This window comes from Dipodomys spectabilis, unplaced genomic scaffold (assembly GCF_019054845.1).
Source record: "Dipodomys spectabilis isolate Male_0828 unplaced genomic scaffold, ASM1905484v1 ptg000558l, whole genome shotgun sequence".
Classification (NCBI taxonomy): domain Eukaryota; kingdom Metazoa; phylum Chordata; class Mammalia; order Rodentia; family Heteromyidae; genus Dipodomys; species Dipodomys spectabilis.
The window spans coordinates 1,044,868-1,067,271 of NW_024871235.1; positions in this window are offsets into that span (position 1 = coordinate 1,044,868).

The following is a 22,404-nucleotide window of genomic DNA, read 5'->3' on the forward strand; positions in this document are numbered from 1 at the left end:
GGAATGCAGCGTGAGAGCAGAGAATAACCCATGATACCTATTACTTATGCCATGTTAACAGGGATGGGGGAAGGGTACTACACTGGCATCCAACAGGCCACAATACCTGGCCCATACTGTGACCAGGTGAGGCAGGCAGGACTTGCTGCTTGGTGCAAACTGGATGATGGGCCTACTGAGTCCCCCATAGCAGGAGTGAGACAAAAACCGAGTGAGCCTCTAGCTGAGTTTTTAGACCAACTCCAACAGAGTATTAACCACAAGCTGCCAGCAGGAAACCTCCGAGATCAGTTTATAAAGCTGCTAGTCTGGGAAGGGATGAATGTAGACCACAGCATGGCCTGCAAGGGATTGAGAGAGAGAGTTCCCTGAGCAGATGGGTGGCCTCACAGGATGGGGTAATGCAACAGGACCAGTCCCAATCATTAGCTTTAGCTTTACAGGTTCAGACATCTGCTATGACTGAGGCTATTACCCAGGCACTGGCAGCCCGGGGCCGAGGAACTCCAGGACCAATGGGGAGAGGGACTGGTTTTAAATGTGGGCAGGAGGGGCACTTTAAGAGGGACTATTCACAACAATCCCTCCGCCAACCGGCCTGGGTGGTCCAAACCGCCCTCTACACCCTCCCCCAGGTGCAGGAAGGGCTACCATTGGAAAAAGGATTATCAATCCAAATTTTTTGTAAATGGGAAGCATTTAAACTAGGGGAGGGGCATCCTCTAGCCCCGTTAACTCAAGAAGGAACCCCCTCTGCTGTGAAGCCCAGGCAGCCTCGTGGCTGAGTGACCCAGGTCCATTGGACCATCCCCCTGGTGGAAGGAATCCACCCTAAAATGAGTATTCTCATAGGCAGAAAGAGGTTTCACTGTTTAATTGACACGGGGGCAGATCAAACCATACTCAGGGAGGAGGAAGTACCCTTGGACTTTAAGCTTGCACATGGGCCTCCGATATTGGGGGGTAAGGGGCAACTCCCAGTCCAAAGAGACGGTCGCCCTTATGAAATGGACTAGCCCAGATGGAGAACAGGGAAAGATATGCCCTTTAGTGGCAAAAAACCTCACTGCCAATTTACTAGGGCAAGACATGCTAAGACAAATGGAAGTCGTGGTCACTACAGACCATTGAGCAGCCTATGATGATATCCTGGATGGAGAAGAAGTACAAAGGCTTAAACAGGATCTAGAGGGAGTTAAGGAAAAGGATTTTTTTAACTTTCATAATTACAGAGAACATAGGGGACCCATTCAGTGCACCCCCAATCCTAAAGTACCCCCGAGTACCTCCCATTAGGTGGAAAACCCAGAAGCCCTATCTGGGTGGAGCAGTGACCATTGACCAAACCTAAACTTGTAGCCCTCCATGTTTTTACTGATGGAGGTAAAGCAGGCTCTGCGTATGCAGCCTTTGAGGAGCAACAAAAGACCCCGAGCCAACAAAAATTTCAACCTTGTCAAGGGTCAGCACAATATAAAGAAATGCAGACCATAATTATGGCTCTTCAGGACATTCAAAAACCCTTTAATTTGTATTTTGATAGCCTATATATGATTAACTTGCTTCCTCATATTCCCCAGGCACATATTAAGCTGGATGAAAACCCTATTTCCCCTTGTATGGTTACCCTTAAAGGCCTATTAGAAGGGCGGGGAGCCCCTATTCATATTCAGCATTTGAGAGGGCATTCAAAACTTCCTGGGTTTTTATCCCTAGGCAATAATTGGGCGGACCAGTTAGCTACTTGCCTGCAAGTATTAACGTTACAAGAGGCTACCTGTTTGCATGATTTAACCCACATCAATTGGAGAGGTCTTCAGCATAGATCTCCTCAGATTCCTGTAAAGGACCTCAAAAGGATATTACATGTAAAACATGCCACCCCTTCTTAAAAGTACCCCCATTACGACCACCAGAGGTAAATCCCGGAGTTCTTAAACCTAACATCCTCTGGCAAACGGATGTTACTCATTTCCTAGTTTTTGGTAAGTTTAAATATATCTTTGTCTCTATAGATTCTACTCAGGAGCATAGTGGGCCACATCATATACAGGAGAAAGAACTAAACATTCATAAGCACATTTTCTTCAATGCTTTGCCACCTTGGGTCTACCAGCACAAGTTGAAACCCATAATGGACCCTGTTTTGTTAGTAAAGCAATGTCAAAGTTGTTTGACAAATGGCACATTAAATACTACAGGAATTCCTTATAATCCCCAAGGCCAAGCAATTATAGAAAGAAATCGCCAATGTCTTAAGGAGCAATTATTAAAACAAAAAGGGGGAGTTAGCCCCCATATACAGTTACAGATAGTTTTGTTTACCGTTAACATTTTAAATTTTTCAAAAGGGGCAACTGAATCCAGATTTTAGAAGCACTGGGGACAACTAAACTCTAAACCCCAAGTGAAAGTCAGGTGGAAGGACCACCTGACACAAAAATGGAGAAGACCTGACCCCCTAGTTACTATGGGCAGGGGATTTGGATTCATTTTTCCCATTGGGGAGACAGCCCCCATTTGGATCCCTGCCAGGAACCTTAAGTTTTTACCCATCTCCTCTATAAAGTAGGATGCCTAAGGATAAGCTAACCAGCAAGGAAAGAAAAATGGCTTTGGTGGTGGAGGCTTGTGTTTAAAAGAGAAAAGCCAGAAAGATAACTACTAACCATCCCCAAGGGCAACCAGCTCTTGAGAAGCTCTTGTGTTCTCTAACAATTGCAGATGTTGATACTCCAGCTGTTGGCTGTCCTGACCCTCTCAGTCTTGGCAGTGGACCTACGGAATCTGCATCAACCTCAATGGGTGACCTGGGCAATGATCAGCCCTGGCAATGCAGAAATCATCAATAACACCACAAGAGAAGCTGTCCCTTCGACCTGGTGACCTGACCTTCATTTTGATCACTGCCCTATGTCATTATGTGTGGACTGTTTAATATTTCTGTAGGAGCTAATTATTTTAATGTTACCTGCTCTAATTGTTCTTTTACTAATTGCTCATATAGCAGCATTGTTGAATCCATGCTTACTTGTTGCTAAACAACCACCTTTTGTTATGCTTCCAGTTTAGATCTTTTTCAACCCCACAGGCAAATAGCTGGATTAGAACAAGCCCTGCCTCTGGACTCTGAATTGGCAAAGACTGCTATCCCATCCTTGACTAATGTAAAAGGACTGCTAATGACATACTTTTGGCCTGGTAATTCTTTTGCTGATGGTTTTTCTATGACTTCCTTGCAAAACTCTTATGAGCTTAGCCAGCCAGTTACATAAGATCAAGCTCCAAGTGAATAACTTTCCCCAAGAGGAATCGCAGCCAGAGATGGATAAGAGGGGGTGTCAGTCTGACCAACCTAAGACAGGGCCTTCAGCTTTGCTTTGAAGAAGTTCCCAATGACGGGTAAGGCAGACAAGGCAGTCCACCCAACCTAAGACAGGTGGGTTCACTTCTTTAAACAAAGACTGGGGAGATGTTGGGAGCCTTTGGGAGCTGACAGTAAAGCTCAAAGGTCATTTTGACCCCTGTGCTTGCTTAAAGGCACATACAAGGAACGGTCTTACTTAAAAGACACCAGTTGCCCAGGATTGCTTTGCTATGTCTGCAGAATTTGTTTTAAATTTTCCTTGTTTTTCTGGACTATAGTAGCATGGCCTGAGTGTGGGGTCCCACGAGGATGTACCATGTCACATGTGTGGAACTCCCAATACCCAGGCTGCTCCCATATTCTGAAGAGGATGACCTTACGAGATACTGACTTTTATATATGCCCAGGAATTAATTGAACTGCTTCGGACATTTCGGACTGTTTATTACTGTGCTAGGTGGGAATGTGAGGTAACTGGGACGGGCCCTTAGATCATGCAAAAGGGCCCTCCCTATCCTTATCTGGCGAATCTCGCCCCCCAGACTTGCCTTGAACCCCTTGTGTAGCCAATGCTATCCTTACCAAAGTAATCCTGTTAAAATAACCTTTACAGTGGAGGGAAAAGGACAACTAACTGGGAGGTGGGTCTGCATTAAAACAAAAAAGGGGGAATCTGTAGAGCACATGGGCAGCAAAGATGGCGCTGAGAGGGAGTTGAGTGGGCAGAGCTGATTTACTGTAGAGCACATGGGCAGCAAAGATGGTGCTGAGAGGGAGTTGAGTGGGCAGAGCCCAATTTGCTTTATGTTCAGTGTGTAAACAGCCCGTGGAAGCTTAGATGCATGATAGGGTGTGACCTTGACAGTGACTTGTTCCTCTTCCTTCTCTGCCATGCCACCCACTCTTTATTGCTTTAAAAATGGCTTGCTCTGTGTTAATAAACGAGTTTTCCTGCTTGACAACTCCCCGCTGCGTCTGATTGTCTCCAGGGCTGAGGGAGGATGGGGAACGGGCGAGAGGCCGCACTTACCTTTCCTCAGACTCCGTCCCTCTTTCGTGGGACAGATGAAGACCCGACATATATATATATATATGTGCATGTGTGTGTGTTTGTGTGTATGTGTGTGTATACCTCACAAATTAAGCCAGGTTCAGTAACTGAAAGATTCAATAAGTAAACTTGAATAAAACAAAGAACTGCAAGATTTCCTCCCATATCCATCCTTCCTTTAAATATTATGTGGGTTGTAGTCTAAAAAGGTAAATCTTCGACCAAAAAGGAAAACCTTATTTTTGACACATCCTAGACTTTTTTTCTCCAATATTTAAAGTACTAAAACACCTACCTGAACAATGGGTATTGTCCATGTCATCCAAAATGATGAATGATTGTTAGATGAACTGTCCAAGTCTGTAGATAAGGATTCAAGCTGGAATTCCCCAGTGTAAAATTGAATTGAAGACCTCGGTACTGTTGTTTTATTATGGAAGGGCTCTGAACCCTTTCTCTTGAAAAAACTTTCTTTGTAATCTGTGAATGTTATTTTTAGGCCTGCACACAGCATCATATTCTGCAAATAGTGATAGGTATCCTGCTAGCAACTCTCCTCCAATCCTGTCTCTTATTTGAGATAGAATTTGTGATCTTATTGTCCAACTATCCAAAGGGAAGGACTTTGTCCTCTTACCAGCATCTCCCATTGTTCCTCAGGAAGAAAAAGGAACTAAACGAAACCATAGATTCATGGTGTGTGATCATACTGGAACAGGAGTTCTTCTGCAGGAAGCAGAGGAGAATGGAAGGAAGAGTGGCAGTTCTCTTCAGTATTGTTGGTTTGTCATCATAGGACAATTGAAATTCCAATGACAGGCAGGAAGTCAGGTTTTCCATTGTAGAGGAACAGGAAAGGTGTAAAGTTCTACATGAGATGGGCATACTGGAACAATTGTAGGTATTGACTTAATTTTGCTGCTGGCATTCTAGTTTAAGTCATTTTTAATAATAAAAAAATAGATGGTCATCATTTCATTGAATGTCCTGTCCAATATTGATTTGTGGATATCAGGCAGGCTGTAACTCATGTCACACATGAGTGCAAGAATAATAGGGTTCAGCTCATTACATAGTGGTTCATCAGGATATAGGAAATATTCCTCAACTTGGTTGAGCTAGTCTCCATTATTTGTTCTATACTCTGCCTATGCTTTGAGTCTGCAGTGTACAGTTTCAAGATGATATTTTGTCCTTTTGGAGACAGGTGAATGGAGCAATGTACGTGACCTCCAAGACAATTATCTGTATCTGGCTAAAATTCATATATTCAAATGGGAAATTTGCCATCTCCATAAAATACAAAAGATGACTCCCAAGCATCAGATGTCTACTTTGCAGCCATTGTGGTTTACATGCAGGAATATTTTTGGGGGGGTCCAATCCTGGGGTCTGAACTCTGGACCTGGGAGCTGTCCCTCAGCTCTTCAGCTAAAGGCTAGCACTCTACCACTTGAGTCACAGTGCCACTTCTGGCTTATTTTTTCTGCTTATGTGGTGATGAGGAATTGAACCCAGGGCCTCATGCATGCAAGGCCAGCGCTCTACCACTGAGCCACCTTCCCAGCCCTGCAGGAATATTTTGTAGGGACAAAATCAAGGTACCAAATATGTCCTTAAGCAACCACCCTTGGGTAATCCTTGTGCTCATGCCAAAGTCATTGACCTTCACATTGCATTTGTCATCCAACAGGATGATATTGGGTTTAAGGTCTCAGTGTGCATTTCTATTTTTGTTAAAGTAATGCACAGTACACACAGTCTGTTTGAACAACCTAATTATTGAATAGGCGGTATGATTTTCACATTTATCTCAGGAGGTCTCTGGGTGGCCAGTTCCATTACCAAGTATTGGTGCTCATCCTTCTCCCTCACCTGGTACGACCTGATCATGTGTGTGTGATGCAAAGTCTTAATAATATCCATCTCAATTTTGATCTGACAATTGTTGAACTCTCCCTTCACTACCATCTTGAGGTTTATGAGGTGGTGCTAGGCCAAATTTACATTTGGATAGCTACCACAGCAAATGATCTCCTTCATACTGTATTGTTCAGTGAAAACCTCTTCCATCCATAGCCAATGATTGCATTCACACTGTATTATTCAATGAAAATCTCATCCTGCCATAGCCAATGATCTTCTTCATAATGTATTGTTCAATTAAGGTCTCCTCCTCTAAAGAGTTTGAGGATAATTCACTGTGTTCTCCCATCTTTCTGCTAGGATGGCAAGGAGTAAATCTACCTAAACTTGGCTAAGAAAATAAAAACCCCAGAGCAATAACCAAAAGGAAATACCCAAACCCAAACTACACAAAGTTCCCACTGCCCCCAAAAAGTACACACACACACACACACACACACAATTGTCAATGTAGCACTGAGTCAAGCAGGTCACCAGGAACTTCCAGCACTGTAATAGATTGCATAGACTGTTCACAATGGCTGCAATAGATCAATCACAGCTTGGCATGAGCCCACTGGCTCTTTTGGTCTTGAGCCTAGAGGACTACTGCCAAGGTTTCCACAGGGATGTGAGGGTAGAATAGGATGTCACTGCTGCTGCCATGGCAGTGTTGCAAGAAGTACAAGGGAATCATCCAATGCCTTCTGTCCTTGGTGGCTGCCAAGGTCTTAGTGTTTGCTCCCAGAGGGACATCAGCCAGTAGACTTTGTCCTTGAGTACAATCTATTTCCTTAGGCCTGATCCTGCTAGATCCCTGGCCATGTGCAGGAACCAAACATATACCCACCAGTGGCTTCCATTCACCACATGTGTAGGTTTTGGAGCTTGCTCCAACACTCAAACAACAAAGTAGATTCCTATGTATTTCTAGGAGAAAGGGGTGCATGACAGAGTGTCGAATTGGGAAACTTTCACTAAAGTGGATCCAGATATTTTTAACTTGACAATAATTCAAAGAAGTAATTAAGGCATATGAGATGTCCCTATTTGTTCAATTATAACCCCCTTGTACAACTGCTTAAAATAATATTAAAGTCCTAAATTTTTATGGACTTGAGTTATTGTTGGGACCACACACTAGATCATTTTGATCTTTAAAAAGTTATATCATTATGCACTTTGGTGTTTTCTTTTTCTTTTTGGTCAGTCGTGGGCCTTGAATTGTGTTCCTCCGCTCTTCAGCTGTTCCTCCGCTGTTCCTCCGCTCTTCAGCTCAAGGCTAGTGCTCAACCACTGTAGTCACAGAACCACTTCTGGCTTTTTTGGTGTTTTCTTACTGAAATACAACATGAGCCCCAAAGCTCTTGTGTAGAGCTAAAACAATATCACACTCAACAATAGCATGTGGTTGAAAGAAGGTAGGTAGTATTAGCCTCCTATAAAATGACTATTGCCAAGATGAATCCTCTGTAGAAATAAGTTTTTCCTTTTCAGTATTTACTAATACAATACATCCATGTATTAATGATAACATATTACTACTTTAATATAAATTAAGCATGTTTTCTATTCAACTCAAGAATTTTGACAACTATTTAAATTGTAATGCTAAGAGTCCTCTTATACATCAATAAACTGGCACTTTTTTCATTTACATTAAAATGCAAAGAAACTAAGACCAAGAACGTTTTTGGCTTAGGTGGGTCATGGAAGCTGCTGGTTTCTTACTTATAAATTAAATCCAGTAGGATGCTACATGGCATTCATAATCTGAAAAGCTGCTCTAACTTTTGGCTTTTAAAAACCTCTTCAATTTACTCAAGATATTCAAGGACTTTTTTTTTATACCTGGAGTGACTGGTATAAAAAAAGTAGTGGTATCACTTCAGAATCTTCCGATAATGTAGCAAAATTCCCTATTCCATACAGCACCATGGAGTGGGTTACTAATATCTATAGGAGTGAGAGAAAAGAGAGCATCATCATACCCCATGATAGTTTCTTATCAGATAGTTTACAGCAGAAACCTTGAAATCCATAAGTCATTGTGTTGATATGTTCAAAGTGAAGGACAAGGGATGGAGTAGGGGCTTATGTGGTTGAACCCCTTCCTAGCAAATTGGAGGTCCTCAGCTTGAATTCTCTGACTGCCAAATCCATCAGTCTTTCCTACAGCTAGAGAAAGAGTACTTCCTTTAGAGAAAGATATATATCTGGGTGTTTCAACGCCATTGTGATGCTATAACAAAACTCCTTCAGATCAGGTCCAAATAGCTTAGAGCAAGTTATTTGTAGTAAACAGACATTCTGAAGGACAAGATCTAGAACCTAGGAAATTCAAGATACAGAGAGGTCAGCTTCACCAGGTTTAATGTGCTCACTTGTTGCTGCGTCCTCATATGGTAGAAAGACTAGAAACTTATTTTAAAGAAAACAATATAGCTGACAGACTTCTTTCCACCATCCAGATGAAGTTTAATTTGTTTCAGATCTCTATTTTTTTCTTCTCCCATGGTCCTCCTCCTCCTCCTGTTTATTTGTTGTGCTTTTTTAGCTGACTGGTCTTGAACATTTGAACCACCAAAGAAATGGAAGTTTGGATTCCAAGTATGTACCACCAAAATCATCTGCTGCTACTTCTATTTTGGAAGTAAAACACTTACTTGCCCCAAACCCTGTGTTTTATTGTCCTTCATGTATTATATTTTTAAATTTTTGGTCTGTTTTCAATTTTCCAGGACATTTATCAAGGACCCTTCACAGATAATAGGCAAATATTCTACCACTCAGCTACAAATTCCTTGCATAGATTTTATTTCTTCATTGGTTGACTTCATGTTAAACCAACTTACTGAATAGTTCTTAATGTATACCTGTAAACATGTTTGAATTTTTGTGTAGACTACCATATCATCTTGCTCACAAATTACAGTGTTTTCCTTCCATTGTGATCTTCTTCTTCTTCTTCTTCTCCTTCTTCTTCTATTTTTTTTTGGGGGGGGGGGTCCGGTCGTGGGGCCTGAACTCTGGGCTTGGGCGCTGTCCCTCAGCTCTTCAGCTCAAGGCTAGAGCTCTACCACTTGAGCCACAGCGCCACTTCCGGCTTTGTTCTTTTTGCTTATGTGGTGCTGAGGAATTGAACCCAGGGCCTTGATCATGCAAGGCAAGCGCTCTACCACTGAGCCACCTTCCCAGCCCTCTTCTTCTTCTTCTTGTGTTCTTCTTCTTGTGTTCTTCTTCTTGTGTTCTTCTTCTTCTTCTTCTTCTTCTTCTTCTTCTTCTTCTTCTTCTTCTTCTTCTTCTTCTTCTTCTTCTTCTTCTTCTTCTTCTTCTTCTTCTTCTTCTTCTTCTTCTTCTTCTTCTTCTTCTCCTCCTCCTTCTTCTTCATTAAAACATCAAATGTGTCATCGAATTCCATCACTGAAAACAAATTTATCTCTTGATTGCATCAGAAATACCTCAGCTAATTTTTAAAAAACAGTGTATGTGTTTGATAGATATTCTACATAAGCTAAAGCTATTTTCCTTCCGTTTCAGAGTTTTCAGAAATATTAAAATATTAAATACTTTTGTGTCATCATCTGTTCCAATGAATATATGGGATTTCTTTGTTACTCAGTATGATAAATTGCATTAGGTTTTCTAAATTTTAACTATGTAAGTAGGGTTGCAGCTTGGTGTTAGAATAACTTGATTACCATGTGTAAATCCAGTGTTAAATCTTCAGGAAAACACACGCATAGGAAAGAGGAAAAAAGGATAAATGTAAACGGTCCTTCATTTCTGATACATATTTTCTTTTGTTTAGGATTTTTTGCCTTTCTCTTCATGAATAAAATTACTATAAATACATTCTCATTTTTTCATGGGGATTATAAAGTTAATTAGGAGGTGTTTCTTCTTTTTAAAAATTTCTGCAGTAGTCAAATAAGAGATATATTGGGTGAGGTGGCATATACCAATTATTCCAGCTATTCAGGAGGTAAAAACAGGAGGATCACAAGTAGAAGACTAACCTGAGCTAAGCATGGCCTATCCTCACAAAAAATAAATAAAAAGAAAAAAACAAAAAAGAAATGAAAACTACCAACCAAACAAACTAAAAAACACCATGTGAATAAAAAGGCTCGGGGCATACTGAAGTAGTAAAGAACTTGTTTACAATGGGCAATTTTCCGGGTTTGACACCTAACAATAAGGAAAAAAAGAAGATATTTTCTTTGACACAATTGCCCATGAAATATTTGGTTGGAGTTGTTTATTCTCCCTTTCATCTTTTTCCTTTCCCTTTCTTTTATTTTTGAGACGTACTTTTGGTATAACCTATATAACAACTTTCAATCCTCCAATTTAGCTTCCTAAGAGTTGAGATTACATGCATATGTTATCACACCTGGCCTTTTTGGCATTTTTTACAATAAATTGTGTTGGCATAAGTTTAGTATACAGAAAAGTTCAAATGTAGTAAACATTTTGTATGTCCCCTCATTCTCCTACTGGTAATGGAATGTACCAGCAGTATGTAACCACTGGATATTTGTAAAATAAAAAAGCAACATTGGTCTTCTGTTATTAAATAAATTGCAACCTTTACTTCATTTTGCCAATTTTTGTAATACTCTTCTGTCCTTTTCTAGTATCCACTACTTTTGCTTTTGCCTCTGGCTTTCTCCTTTCTTCATGTTACCTAATCAGCTCTTCCATCAATGAGGAAAATTAAAAGTAGGTTAAAAATCACCACTTGCCAGGCACCAGTAGCTCATTGTTTGTAATCATAGGTATTTAGGAAGCTGAGATCTGAGGATCACAGTACAAAGCCAGAATGAGCAAGACAGTGGAAAACTCATGATAAAAATGGCATTTAAAAGATAACCCAAAGGCTTGGAATGTGGCTTAGAGGTAGTGTGCTTGCCTAACATTTATGAAGGCTTGAGTTTGATTCCACAGTGCCACTTAAACAGAAAAAGCTGGAAGTAATGCAGTGGCTTAAGTGGTAGAGTGCTGGCTAGCCTTGAGCAAAAGACATCCAGGAACGGTGCCCAAGCCCTGAGGTTAAGCCCCAGGACTGGAAAAGCAAGCATAAAAGTAGCTCCTCCCATTGTTTTTTATGTAGTGTTCCAACTCCATGGTTCACATTATCTCTACAGCAAAACCAATACAACAAACTGCAATTTACAGTGCTTAGCAGCCCTATATGTTCAGTAGCCATCATATTTTACACCAGATGTACAGAGGTAAGGAAGAAATGTAAAGAAAGAAGGTCACTATAATAACCTATCTTGAGACTATACAATAATCTAGTTTCTATAGTGTCCTTTGACTAGATATGTGGCTAAAAGAATCAGGGAAATGTTAGGTTTTGACCTTGCTCCCTGTAAAATGAGGGCAACCATACCTGTCCATCACTAAATCTAAAAAGGAGTGTTCCAAGAGCATAAGCCTTGCTAACCTAGGCTCCTGCTGAACAGGAATATGGAGTTCCCCATCAACAATGCCTGGACTCAAAGAGAGAACTTAACAAATGGGATTGTGCCAAACTAAGAAGTTTCTGCATGGAAAAGGACATCATTAGCAAGCTAAAAAAGAGCCTAAGGAAGGAGAGATCTTTACCAGCTATACATCAGAATATACAAAGAGCTCAATAAATTATACTAGCAAAGAATTAACAACCCAATTAACAAATGGGCAAGCAAGCTAAGTAGAGACTTCTCAGAAAACATAAAATTGGCCAGTAATCATATAAAGAAATGTTTAGCCTCTGGCCATAAAGGAAATGCAAATCAAAACACTTGAGATTCCATCTCACTTTAGAATGATCATTACCAACAATACATGCAACAAAAATACAATAGATGTTGTCACAGATGTGCAGGCAAAGGAACATAAAACAGGGCTGGTGGGAATGTGAACTTGTTGAACCACACTAAAAAACAAACAAACAAACTAGGACTACCCTGTGGTCCAGAATACCAGTGTTGGGCATTTACCCAAAGGACTACAAATCAGGATAAAGGAAGGCAACCCATATAACAGTTCATTGTCAAGATATAGATATAGCAAAAATGCCTTCAATAAATGAATGGATCAAGAAAATATGTTATATATACACAGAGGACTTTTACTCTTCGATTAGATTTTTACATCATTTGTAAAGTAGTGGATAGACCTGGAAAATTTTTTGTGAAGTCAGAATGCATGTTTTCTCTCACATGTGGAAGATAGGTCCACTTTTTAAATATACAAGTAAACACATAAATGTTTTGTGCACATATACATAAACCTATTGCACAAAGTACAGTATATGTAAGGAAGACTTTAAATGTAATTAGTTGGAAAAACTAACAGTACAATAAAATGAGTATGAAGAAACTGAAAATTCAAAAGTGGGGAGCAGGTGAATGAAGTCATATTTTTCAATGTATATCCAATGAAACTAGGAAAATTGAGGGGAAAGAATTGAGTTTCAGGGATGGGGGAGATGATGAGAAAAGTGTCATTGATCAGGATTCAATGTACTTACAAATAAATATGTAATTACTATAATAATGCCTGAGCTTCCCACTTATGATTTCCATATTCACACTTCTGGGAAGCCATCCTCCTTCCAAACCACCAGGAACCACCTCATCTTACTTAGAAAGGGTACCACTTTACAGTCTCTGTGAACCAAGGAATTGTAAGCAGATCAAATTAATGCTGTCCACATATCCCAAGCCATCAATATAAAGCCAGACACCATGAAACAATTACAAGAAGTGGCAGGGGAAACACCATGGCTCCTAGAACACAGGTCCAAACTTTCTAAGTAAAGATCCAGAATTACAACAAATCAAAGAAAGACTAGATAAATAGCATTGGATGAAACTTAAACGTTTCTGCTGGTGAAGGACATAACAAGCTAAATAGAAAACCCACTGAATGGGAGAAGAATTTTATGAGCTTGCATCAGACAAGGACCTAATAGAAAAAATATACATAGAGCACAAAAAATTAGCCCCCAAGGAACCCTCAAATAACACCCCAATTACACCCCATTACTAAATGAAGTAATGCCCTAAAGAGAGACTTCTCAGAAGAAGTAAGAATGGCCAATTGATACATGAAGAAATGTTCAACAAATCTGAACATATAAGTAATGTAAACCAAAACAACACTGTAATTCCACTTCAGCCCAGTAAGGAAGGACAATAAAAATATTTTTTAAAGTGATTAGCAACAAATGATGTCATGGATGTGGCCAAAGGGAGCTCTATCACTGTTAGTGAGAATATAAAATGTTCAACCAGTCTGGAGGCTGAGATGTGAATATTGTGGTTTGAAGCCAACTTGGGCAGAAAAGTCCGTGTGTTTCTTATATCCAATTGGCCACCAAAAAGCCAAAGTAGAGCTGTGATGCAAATGGGTAAAGTGGCAGCTTTCATTACAAAATCTCAGGGACATTACACATATCTTGTGTTCAAGCTCCAGGATTGGCAGTGTGTGTGTGTGTGGGGGTATGTGTGTGTGTGAAAGAGTGTGTGCTCGCGCGTGCACACATGTGTACACCCACCCTAGTGATTTCCTAACTGAATCCCATATTTTTGTCTATTTAAATTATTAATAGAACAAGGTTTATATGTCCTGTGAGGTATTTTTGTGTCTCTGTGTATGTATGTGTCTATCTGGTGTAGGTGTGTGTGTCGGTGTATGCATCTGTTTGTGCATTTACTTTTTATCTTGCTTATTCTCCAGCTGGGTTAACAATATTGGCAGACTTGAAAGGTGGACACTACTGTTTAATGTTAAGACAATTTTCCAAGATTCTTTTTCAACAAGTTACATTTGAATTGGCCACTGAAGACAGAGAGTGTGGGGAAAGAGAGGGGGATAGAAAGTGGACTTGTAAATCTAAGACTACAGCAGCCATATTCCAGAACAAGTCTGTAGAACTAGGTGTAAACTAGATCCAGTGTTGTATCTTCTGTCAGCTATCTGTAAGAAAGCCCCCATTTGGCCACAGTTGTGGATTGTAGGAAAAAAGACAATTCTGTAAAAAAAAAAAAAAAAAATTCAAACGTTCTGAGACATTTACACAAGTTCTGGACATCACTTCCACTTGAGCTGCTACTGTTGTGCAGGCCCAGTATTTGATCTGAAGCAAAACTTGCCATTACAAAAGTTAAGCCCCAATGTCTAGTAATCTCTGAAAAGCCTGTGTAACTCCTTAGTCCTCATAGCTGATACCGTGACCTATTGGGAAAGACAGAGAGTGGACTTCCAGCTATTGAAGATTTCTTCCTTGGTGAATTAGGAGCTATCACCTTCAGTCATGTGGTTCCAGCACAGACTTGGCTCAGGGCTGTGAACCTTCAATCTCTATAGTGTGAAAGGAAATTTGGCCTTGTTCTAAGCTAGCAGTTTGGTGGACCTCTGGTAGCTGTGGACAATAAGTCTCCTTTTGTGAACATTTACTTTAGATATAGGAATTCATAACTAACTAGTAGCAGTGGTCACCCCAGGTTGGAACAAGAGAACCACAGTAGAGGGACAGGGGTAAAGCTCACACTATCTGCCATTTTGTGCTGCTTGAATTGACAGGTTCTGCATGCATTTTAGTAATTCAAGAATAAAAATTAACATTACATATAGATTTTTTAAATTGCCTCTTTGTTTTTCAATCTACAAGATTATTTTTCTAAGGGAGCATTGTGAGAATCAAGGAGTCAAAAAACCCCACTATTAACCAAATGTGAGACCTACAGTGAGTCTTTGTCCTTTTGACATCAGTTAATGTATCTTCTAAATATCTTCCTGCTGTCCTCTGGAAATTCTATGGAGCTAACCTTATGTGTCAGATGAACGTGTGGCCAAAAGGACAAAACTGTCCTTCCTGTGCCAAAGATTAGGTGGGGTTGGGGTGAGGCCAGGCCAGGCCAGCCCATGGGGGACAGTGCTAGGATAGCAAAACCTGCGTCCCTCCAGATCAGGCCAGTAGCCAACAATGGCATGTGATCCACATCATCTTGTCTCCAACTTGTTGGTCAAACTCCTGTGAGTCCCTGCTCCAAAGTGCTGGCTGTAGGATCTGGTCCCTGAGAGGCATTCATTGAACTTCTCTACAGTTCATGGTCCACTTTACATAATGAAGACTGCTGCCAAGTATGTGTGTGTGTATGTATACAGAATGTTATACTTAACACTATGTCATGATATTCTTATGAGAATTTTTTTGCTTAATCCATGTAAAAAAAACTAGTGCCAAAATACACAAAAGGTGTCAGCTAATATTCCCAGGCATGGGTTAGTATTAGCACTAGCATTAGTATAAATCAGAGCACATAGAAGGACCCATCTGATCTAACAGTTGAGAATTCAGGTATCATTTCCTTCTCTGCTGCATTTCAGGCAGTGAAAGACAAATCTTTTCAGTAGACTTGGGGAAGAAGGAGTAAATACCTGTGAGAACCAAAAGAAGCCCCATGCTGGCATATGAGTACTGTCACACACACACACACACACACACACACACACACACACACACACACACACACACACACACACACACACACACACTTGTGGGTCCATCAGTATTCTCAAGCATCTCCCCTGATCTGTGAACTCTATACAGCAAAGGCTAGAATTGAGTGGAAACAGGATTAGAGCAGCTTGTCCACACTTCACCAGCTGTTTGAATGATCTTCCACTGCCCAGTAATAGATAGATGTTATCTTAGATGCTCTGCTCTGAGCTGGAGGGACAGTATCTTCCCTTGGGAAGACAGTGAAGGGATTAGACAATCTACATAGGTAATATGAGCAGTCCTGCATCATAAAAGTACTTCCTTTAAATGCTAGTTTATTAGAAAGCTTTGAGCATGCTTGTCCAGTACTGACATATATTCATGTCGTCTCCCTATTTTGTTTAAATAAAAATCTGTATTTATGAACTCTCATTTCTCCTTGCCCCTTCTGGTATATTCGTGTAGTATCTAATGCCTCACTTTAAAGCTTCATTCCCCCCTCTCTCTGGTGAACTTTGGTGAGAGTTATCAAGTAATTTTCTTATTTAATGCAACCAAGACAAAGCTGATGAAAACAATGTTACCTTCAGGTTAGCATAGATATCTGCTCTGATAAAGGAAGATGATGGTCTTACAACCATCATACCAAAGGTCCTTCTGGAGATAGGAGATTGCATTTCCTCTGCCTTCCTAGCTTCCAGGGTAACCTCTGGCCTCCCAGTAAAGGAATTCCTTTCCAAGAAAAAAAGCATGCCACCAAATTGCAGAAGGCCAGCATATCCACATTATTTCTGCTTAAGAACACTTCTCCTACCATATACTGCTGATTCACACCCATAACCCTAGCCATTCAGGAGTTTGAGAGCAGAGGATCTCCATTCAAAGCTTGCTGGGGCAAGAACAGTCCACAAAACTTTTTATCACATTCACCACAAAAAGCCAGTAGGAGAGTTGTGGGCCAAGTGGTACAGTACTACCCTTGAACAAAAGCGCTCAAGGACAGTGCCCAGTCCTGGAGTTCAAGCCTAATACTGGCACACAGACACACAGACACACAGACACAGACATTCAGACACACACACACACACACACACACACACACACACACGAAAAGCTAGATGTGAGCTGTGGCTCAGTAGTATAAGATTAGTCTCTTTTTGTACATTTTTATTGTAAAAATGCTGGACAGAGGGGTTACAGTTACATGAGCAAGGTACTGAGTACATTTCCTGTTGATCATTGTTACCTCCTCCTTTGTTTTCTCCCTACCATACCTTCCCTCCCACCTCCACAAAATACCCTTCCCATCCCACCCCCACCAAAGTTGTAAAGTTCATTTTCAACTTAGTGTTTTGTACATCTTATTGTTACATTGGGTCAACTGTATCCCCAAAAAACAAAGTTCAGTCTTATGTGAAAATTTTCACTAAGGTAAAATGTTAATGCCCAGAGTTCAAACCCAAATATCAAAATACATTTTTTTAAAAAGACTACTTTTAATAAGCTTTTCAAACATAACTGGTTCTCTTCCTTTTATGGTACTGAGGTTTGAACTCAGGGCCTCATGTTTTCCAGATACACACTGTAGTATTGAGCCACAGTTGTGTAATTTTTGCTGTTTTTGAGACAGGGTCTCATTACCTGCTCAGGTGTGCAACTGGATTTCAGTCCTCCCACTTTCCTCTCCCATCACTACTGGGATGAGAGGTGAACACCCCTGTGCACAGCTTTTTCTGTTCAGATGAGGTCTCAGAGAATTCTGCCTGGGTTGACCTGAAAACACAACTTTTGCAGTCTCAGCATCCCCAAAAGCTAAGCTTATAGGTTCACATCACTATGCTCAGCTTATTGAAGCCCTAGATTCAATCACCAATACAAAAATTGAAAATGAAAATAAACTTAAATGGAAAGGCAGTATGGTAAGAGCAGGGAAAAGGGATGGAGCAAAGATCTTGGGCAGCTCCTGAAGTCCAATCTGATGGCTTTATTTACCAACATTGGAGAATAAAATGAAACTATGTAACAAGACAGCCCTGTCTGTTTTTCCTTAGCAACAAGACAGCCCTGCCTGTCTTTTCTCATTTATGCCAGAGCCAAAGGGCTCAGTAGACCATGACTAAGGGAGGAAGTTAGAGCTGTGTAAGATGAAAAAGACAAGCCCCGGACATGTCTGGAAATCAAGAAAGCCTCTGGAGCCTTAGAACTCTTAGTTCTTTCAGAGACTACTATTCCAAAAAAAAAAAAAAATGTCCAGAGAGAAAGGCAAGATGTGCTCTGAGGTGTGTAGATTCCCTTACTCAAAGAACACACAGACCTCCCAATGGCACAATCCTCCCTGCCAACTATAGTTCTTCACAGTGAGTGTCAGGGGGTAAACACACTGCCCTTTTCTACCCGCCAGACACCAGCCCACATCCTGAGAGCACCAGGACAGCAGGGAGGGAGGGCTCAGCCATATAACAGCCCAAGGCTGAAGCTCAAAGGACCACACCTAATCACATAATGTTCTCAGACCTCATAAAGTTCTAACCGCTGCCAAAAGGTGTCCTCAGCCCTTCAAAAAGATCAAGCTGTAATACCCAGCTTTAAAGCCTGTCCTGACCCACAGAACTTCAACGAGGGCAATGAACCTAGGCGAGAAGGAATGAAGGGACAAGAGACACGAAGAATGACAGCAAGACAAGGATTCTGATCAAGCTGCAAATTTTTATTTTTCACGCAAGGGTATTTATATGCTTAGAATAAGGAAGTTTTTTCATTGGCCTTAGCAACTGCAGGATGTTTGCTTAGGACAGTGTGAAAAGGTGGTCGTTAGCAGCTACCTGGTGTTTATTTGGGGCAGGATGAAAAGACCAGTTTCTGTAAACAGCCTCAAGATGTTCCAGTGAGATAGTCAAGCCTATCATGCAGAGACACTCCCTTTAGAGCTCCTGACCACAGCCCAAACTCCCCACCTAGTATTAGTCCTGCTGAATGACATGCAAGACAAGTAGAGCTCTCTGATAATTTTTCTAAAATTATCAGGCTCCATACCAGTGTCCACTCATTTGTCCTCTGGTGACAAAGTCTCAGGGTCCTTCAAGACAGAAGCAGCCATGACCTCAACTCCACCTTCTGTGGGCAGTTCAGCAATCCTTACTCTTTTGTTCCCTCAGGGGTTTGTTTCATTTGGGGATAATCTCACAAACACTGTCTCCTAATATCACTGTCCCCGAGGAGCGACTCCCTACCCAAGCAAACAGCCAAACAAGCTGGAGGTGCTCTCTTTGGGAAAGACACACCAGCCTTCCCATGAGCCCATTTTGAGGAGCTCCCCTTTCCCCAGAAGCCTTGGAAGGGGCATCTGCTCCCTCCAGCAGCAGGCCTGCCATTCCTCCCAGACCCAAATTGACCACAGCATCCTCTAGTGAGCTGAACACTCATTTCCAAGTTGGGAAAGCTGCTGTCCCCAAGTTCTTTGTCTGAGTAGATGCTAGGCAGCTTCTTGTGCCTTCAGGTGCCTCAAGTTGCAGACTCTGCAAAGCTATCCAGCAAGGTTTCACCTTCCAGCATGTCTAGTGTACAGCTAGCCAATCCTGGTGTCTGCTTGAGCTCTGGCTTCCCTGGACATGCAGTGTTAGGGAACCCGCAGCTCCTCCTGCCAGTGCCAGCATTGAATTGCCCACCAAGAGCGCCAAGTACTCCTGGTCTCTCTACTTTGGTCTTTGGGATTTTGCCCCTCACCAGCATGGGACTCTCTGGTGCATCCAGTTTTAGGGGGATATTTCTGGGTAGCAAGAAAGTCTAACTTTTCATTAGGAAGCCGGCAGTCTACTAATACAGGCTCATCACCTGTCCCCCTGCCAAACTGGACAGCCCTGTTCCTCCAAGGTCCATTGCCCACCCTGTGTTTAGGGGCCCCTTGAGCTCAGCTTCTGCTTCCTGAACATGCCCATGTATTCTGAAAAGAGCCCAGAGAAGCCTTTGACATATGTTGTTCCCCAGAAGTCAGGCCACAGTGAGGCTTCTGCAGTGCACAGCCTTGCTCCTAGCACAGTCACCAACAGGGCAATGCCCCCAGGATCCAACGCAGACCTCTGACTTGGGTAAAAAGAGGCTGTGCTTGAGTCACCCACAGTCAGCAGTCAGCAGTCCTGGCACATTGGCATCTACTAAGTCCAACCCAGTAGCTATGGGGGCTTTGACATAAAGAAAGAGGCAGGCACACCTGTGTAGGCTGACTTTGGAGCAGCTCCTCTTCCAGGTGCAGGCGTGGTGGCCTTTGAAGCACAATATGACAGTGCACACACTAGAAGATCACAGCACACACTAGAAGAACTTGGTAAGCCATGGTCCTGTGCTCAGAGACCTGACAGGCAGGAAATCAGAGAGAGAGAGAAAGAGAGAGAGAGGCTAGCTCTGATTTGTACCAGTTTAAATATCCTTGTCGAGAAAATTTTCACCAAGAAATAAAATGGAAAACTTCTAACTTTAACTCTGATGGAGTAGCTGGGATCAATCTAGACTTCCTACCATAAACAATCACAAAAGAGGATGTCATGTGAAAAAAAATATGTATATAAATGTATATATAATATAAATATGTAGGCATATATATGTGTATTCACATATGCAATGTGAATATGTATTGTATGTATAATGTGTGTGTGTGTGTGTGTGTGTGTGTGTGTGTGTGTGTGTGTATATATATATATATATATATAAAACATACAGGGAGAAAAAAAATACATAGTATTTGAAGGAATAATGACCAAAACCTTCCCAAATTTGATTGAAAGCATGAACCCTTCTATGCAGGAATCTAGCAGCTTAAAGAAGTCAATTAACATAATTATACAGGTCCACACTAAGACACATTCTAATTAAACAGTCAAAGACAGAAAATCTCCCAAAGCACAGAGACACAACTCATCGCACACAAGTGACCTTCAATGATATTATGACAAATTTCTCATCAGACACTAGATTAACTATTAGACAGCAAGGGCAACAAATTTAAGGTGCTAAAGGACGTATTTAATACCAACCTTTCTAACAAATATATATACTTCCTCCAAATGTGAGAGATGAGCTAAGTACCTAACGATGGCTCAGGCATATAATCCTAACTACTCAGGAAGGTGAATTGTGAGGATTGTGGCTCAGATATTCTGGACCTTGTCCCCTCAGGAGCAAGTTGTAGGACAGCTGTCCTTGAGAAGACAGAGGCCTTTTTGCCATTTCATTGTTGGAACAAGATATAGGATAAGGTGGCATCAAGAATGGAGGCTATTGGTGACTCCACTCCCAAATTACTCAAGCTGATTCAAAACTTTGGCAAAGTAGCAGGTTATAAAATTAACCCCCAAAAATCAATGGCTTTTCTGTATGCCAACAATGAGAAAAGTGTGGCTGAAATTAGGAAAGCAACTCCATTTGTAATAGCCCCACAAAAAATAAAATACCTAGGAATTAACTTAACTAAAGAAGTGAAGGACCTCTATGATGAAAACTTTCAAATCTTGAAAAAGGAAATCAACACAGAACTTAAAAAATGGCAAAACCTCCCATGCTCCTGGATTGGAAAGATTAACATCGTGAAAATGGCAATACTTCCCAAGGCTATCTACAAATTCAACGCAATACCTATCAAAATTCCACCCTCATTCTTCAAGGAAATAGAAGAGGCAATCCAAAAATTCATATGGAACAATAAAAGACCCCGAATAGCAAAAACGCTCCTCAACGGAAAGAACACTGCTGGAGGAATATCAATACCAAATTTCAAACTCTACTATAAAGCCATAGTAATCAAAACAGCTTGGTATTGGCATAAGAACAGACCTCAGGACCAATGGAATAGAATTGAAAACCCAGAACTGAACCTACAGACCTATAGCCATCTAATCTTCGATAAGGGAGCTAAAACAATAGAATGGAAGACAGACAGCCTCTTCAGTAAATGGTGCTGGCAAAACTGGTTAACTACATGTAGAAAACTAAAGCTAGATCCTTATATATCACCCTGCACCAGAATCAACTCCAAATGGATCAAAGACCTTGAACTCAAAGCAGACACTCTGAAAACATTACAGGATGGAATAGGAGAAAACCTGGGTCTCCTTGGCTCAGGCCGAAATTTTCTGAATAGAGACCCGGAAACACAACAAATCAAAGAAAGGCTGGACAAATGGGATTGTATAAGGTTGCAGAGCTTCTGCAGGGCAAATGACATAGCTAGCAAGATCAATAGAAAGCCCACGGACTGGGAGAAGATCTTTACTAGCCATACAACGGACAAGGGTCTCATATCTAAAATATACTTGGAACTCAAAAAATTAAACCACCCAACAACAAATCCTCAAAGAAACAACTGCCCAATAAGTAAGTGGGCGAAAGAGAAGCTTCTCTGAAGAAGAAAGAAGGATGGCCAGTAGACACATGAAGAAATGTTCAACATCCCTAGCCATAAAAGAAATGCAAATCAAAACAACATTGAGATATCACCTCACTCCAGTTAGAACAGCAAAAATCAAGAACTCTAACAACAACAGATGCTGGAGGGGATGTGGACAGAAAGGAACCTTACTTCATTGTTGG